Source organism: Ahaetulla prasina, chromosome 6 (genome assembly GCF_028640845.1).
Source record: "Ahaetulla prasina isolate Xishuangbanna chromosome 6, ASM2864084v1, whole genome shotgun sequence".
In the NCBI taxonomy this organism is placed as follows: domain Eukaryota; kingdom Metazoa; phylum Chordata; class Lepidosauria; order Squamata; family Colubridae; genus Ahaetulla; species Ahaetulla prasina.
The window spans coordinates 40,125,560-40,130,207 of NC_080544.1; positions in this window are offsets into that span (position 1 = coordinate 40,125,560).

Below are 4,648 nucleotides of genomic sequence, written 5' to 3' on the forward strand. Positions count from 1 at the left end.
TCCTTCCGCGTTGTTGAATTACTAGAGGATCTTCTGACCAAAGGTCCGTTTCTTTCCGCCCCCTGGAAAAAAAACTGCACCAGCGTAGCCAGTCCAGACTTCCGGAGGATTTTATAACCTCGAAAACGCTGGGAAAAGCAAGAGGTTCCCCAAGGCATCGACTCCTATTGCTCATCCTCCAAGGGCGCATCTCAGGAGGTGTGTGTGGCCGAGGTTCTGCAAAGCCGCGAGCCCTGACGAGGCGGAGTAGGGAAAAGATGCTGGGTTTAGGGGCGCCACTTGGAGCAGGAAAGAGTTAAGGTCCCTATTATGCAGGCGCAGTGTTCGCAGGAAATCTGCGTTTCCTAACTGCCGCGTGATAATCACTTAAAAAGTGAGAAGTTTGGAGACACCTTTCTTGATTATACCTTTGACAATACTTTAGATTTTACAGTTCATTTGCATTTTGTTCGCGACGCACATGGAAGCCTCGAGTGGAGGGTTGAATTTTATTAGGACATCTGGACTGACAATATCAAATTCGACACCGGCGTCCAAAGCATGCTAAAATTGCAGAGTTAATTAGAACGAAGTATGTTTAATTAAAGCCAATTATAATGTCAGCAATGGCCGGATCGATCCTTGTCCGTACAGGTTGAATGGGGGTGGGATGCGAAAAGTGGGGTAACGAAGATCAAGTGGGCTTGCCAACTTCCCACTTGAAAAAAAAAGGCGCTTGTTGGTGGTTTGCGAAATATTGGGGTGCCTCAGTTACAGGGGAGCCCCCGACAACAACACAGAAGAAGGAAGAAGAGCCGGCCAAGTTCGCGGCGAAGTCTTTTGCCAGCCCAAGAAGAACGCGCTGCTGCCCAGGCCGAAAAGGCTGTGAAACTTCGTCTCCCTCTCGCCCCCGCCGCCAGTCCGTCAGCCTTCATTCTACTCGGGATCTTGGATTGCTCTTTTACAACCATCAAGACCTTCCTTACTTTCTCGCAATAGGAGAAACACCACGTCCTTCCAACTGAACTCGCTTTGGACTGATCCGCTTTTGCTGCCTTTGAAGTAAAGTTTACGGTCTGCCCTGGCCTCCTTGCCCGCTCTCCCCCGCACACCACGCCCGCCTGCCTTCAAATCTTTCCTGGACACGCATCGCTTCTGTTCTACTTCCCAAATGAAGGCGTTTGAAGCCCCCTGACCCATTAGGTCACATTTTATCGTGTCTCTTCCGATTGAACGCTCTCACTAATTTTAGACACACAGGGTACCAGTGGCATTTCCCTGAAATCCCGCCGTTTTCCCAAACTCGCTCCCTAACTTAAACCAAAAATGTCCTAACTCCTAACATTAAGTCATTTTCTGTCCTCTTTGACCACTACCTCCCTGAATGTATTGTTCACAAATGCGACGCCCATTGCAATTTTCAAATATGACTTTATCTCGTTGTTCGGAGGGGCAATTTTAAAAGTTTCTCTTCACGGGCGCGGGCTCTATTGCTCTAATTCTCAAGAAGTGAGGAGAGAGCTGTAGGAAAACACTTGTTAATTTTGCGCCTTCCAAACAGATCCCGTTTATTGAGTTTCCATGCAATAAGAAACACCAAAAACAGTTTTCACGTGAAGAAATCTATTGGTTTGTTTGGCAGAAAGAGTAAAAAGGAACCTTCTGTTCCGTTGACTCTCACTATGCAATGCGAAGGAAAAGGAGAAAGCGAGAAAGATGCTACTTTTCCGTCCCCCTTTTACTTACGATCTCCATCTTATTTACTCTGAAAATCTCTTTTCCCACCCAAGGAGGCGCTGTTCGTCAAACTTCCTCGCCGCCGCTCAACTCCGAGGCGCTCGGATTTTTTACTCTGAGAAATCAATCTTTTTATTCAGGGAGACTGGGTGTGCGCGCGTTCATATGTTTCACAACATTCATCTAGTGGGGTCTTTCTTTTCCTCTGCGTTTCCCCCTTCCCCCCCCCCCCCATGTCCAGTCTTAACAACTAAAACAAAAGGGCAAGGGAAAGAGGATGTCTTAAACCCCACACAGAAACTCGTTTCCTCGTTGCTACAAAACTTACCGGGCGCCTTTTAAAAACATCAGGGAGAAAAGATTCGTTTTCCTACTTGGCCGTATAAAAGGCACCCCATTTCGTTTCTTCTGATTGCTGTTATTCTTGCGGCTGTTCATACTTTCCCTTTGCTATTATCTTTTTGCTAGTAAAACAAACCGACAAACCGTCCACCTCAATGTGAAAGAATCTGGCTTGCTGAGCATAATTAGAAAGGCGAAACTGGGCTTGGCTGACGTTTACACAGGGCTGCCAGGAGTCCCGGTCTTGAGCTTGAAGCCAACTTCGGACCGGCACAGGAGTATGTGGCTTTCTAGAAGCGAGAAAGTGTAACCGGTTGGCGTTTAATCCCCAGCCATGGTTGTCTATGGTGTTGGCGCTGGTGGAGTCTGTTTGGGAAGGAAAGGTGGCCGACCGTCTTGGAAAAGGCATCCAGGCAGGGTACGGAGGGCGACTCCACTGCCTTCCGCTTTTTCCCTGGGCAGAAATGCCGCTCATTTGGTCGGGCATTGCGAACAGGGGCCTCAAGCCAACCTCTGCTCTAAGCTGCTGTGCGCCTAGCGGAAAGCCAGGGGAGGTTTGGAATCGGATGTTGTGGAATTAACTCCTCGGGACCTTTAAAGGTCTCCATCGCCAGCTTCAGCTTCCCTAGACCGCGGCTCGGTGATATCTGCCAAGGAGAACTCTCCCTTAGATAGCGCCCGCGCGGTAGATTCCCGTTTACCTAAAGGCGTTTGCAGCAAGGCAAGAGTCTGGGGTCAGGGCATTTTGCCGTTCGGTTCAACAGGGTATGTTGTCATGAAATAACAGCCCGCGATCCCTCTCTCGCCTGTTTGTGTATGTGTGCGTGTGAGTCTGTGTGTGCGTGCATGGGGGGGGGAGCGTATATGAATGAATGGATGTGCATTTATGTATGCACATAGTGTCACACATGCACCACACTTCTAATTTTCTCTCTCTGGGCCGCTTTACCATTCCAAACTCTTTTGCAAGTGGCAGATTTTAAATAAGTGTATGTACCTGTCCTTTAGAAACCAGCAAAGGGGGGGGGAGCGGTTGCCGAGATTTGTTTCGGCGAAACCCTGCATGATCATTTCAAGTGGAACAGAGCGTGTTTGTTCATCAAAGAGTCCGAGAATAACCTTAAAACTGAAACACGGATTTTGGCACGTTCGTGCCAATTCTTTTCTTTGCCACCTGAAGAAGACAGCACCAGACACTATTAATATTAAGACCGGACAGGGCTGAAATTAGCTGTGTGTGTGTGTGTGTGGCTACCGAGCGTACAATCATTCTTCCCCCTCCAAACTGGACTTTTTCGCTTCTCCAAAGTTTCTTTAGAAAGAGGAAAGATACAAGTGTTGCGGGAGGGTGGTGATGGTGGGGCTTCAATAAGCAGAAAGAAAGACATAACGTGGAACTGAGCATCAGGCAGAATATATAAGGAATTGCACGTGGGACGTGTTAGAGATTTTGAACAACTGAAGTGTAACAGTTCTGTTTGATTCAGGTGGGTGGCATAAGAGAAGTATTTGAGATAATAGTCCCGGCAGTATTATCTGGAAAATGTGTGTGTGTGTGTGTGCACGCACGCGCGCGCGGGGGGAGAGTGAGGGGGGCGAGAGAAGCCCTTTCCCAAACTTGAGAAATGAATCTATCAGCATGAATCAGTGGGATTTTGTACGGTCTAAGATTATGGATCATTATGGCCGTGGATTGTCAGAGAACACAGAAAGGAAAGTAGGGAAAGGGTGGCGGGGTTGTGATTTATGGCGCAATGTGCTATTTTTTTTCTCTCTGGCCTTTTAACAGAGAGAGGGTTATACAATGGAACAGGTTGAACGGCTGGTTCGGATGTGTCCGCTGTTCTCCCCCCCTCCCCCATTGGGAAAGAGCTTATATGGTGGTTGACGCCAAGGAAGGGCTCTGTCCCTTTAAGGTCACGGCATGCTCTGGTATGATGTTTAGAAGGACAGCTGGGCAATGGCCATCTGACTGACTTCGGCTTGACATCTGGGAGCCCACTGGTGTGTGGCACGCGAATCGCTTGATGTCGCTATTTAAATGCAAATTTGTGGGGGGATCATTGAAGCCTCACCCCGTAAATTCACACAAAAGGAACACTTCACACACTCCAAGAAGGAGGAGGGCTGCGACTTCGGGAGGTCGTAGTTGCAGTATGCAAATCTCATTCAAATCCACCGCACCTTCTGCCTGACCAAGTTTGCTAAGGTCAAGTCTTTGGGGAGGAGGGGAATGTGCGGGGAAGGGACTGATTGGCGGTAGCTGGGCTCTACCCCAGCCGGGTTTGTACCAGCTTCAGCTAAAGCTTCCAGCTCTGGGCTCCCACCTTTGAACTGGTGAGAGGCGCTTCTAATAAGGAAAAGGAGAGGGAGAGGGAGAGGGCGAATCCGCTCCTGTGTTGAACTAGGCCCGACTTGTCCATCGCGGGTCGCAAAAGTTTTTAAAGCCTCAACAAGTTTCGTCCCACGCCTTCCCTCTCCCTTTCAGAAGAAAACACAATGCTTGCTTTTTGCCCCCGGACGCGTCCTTGTCCCCGCGAACTTCCCCCTGAACAGCATGGCTTAGAGAACACTTTTGTTTCCGTCTTCC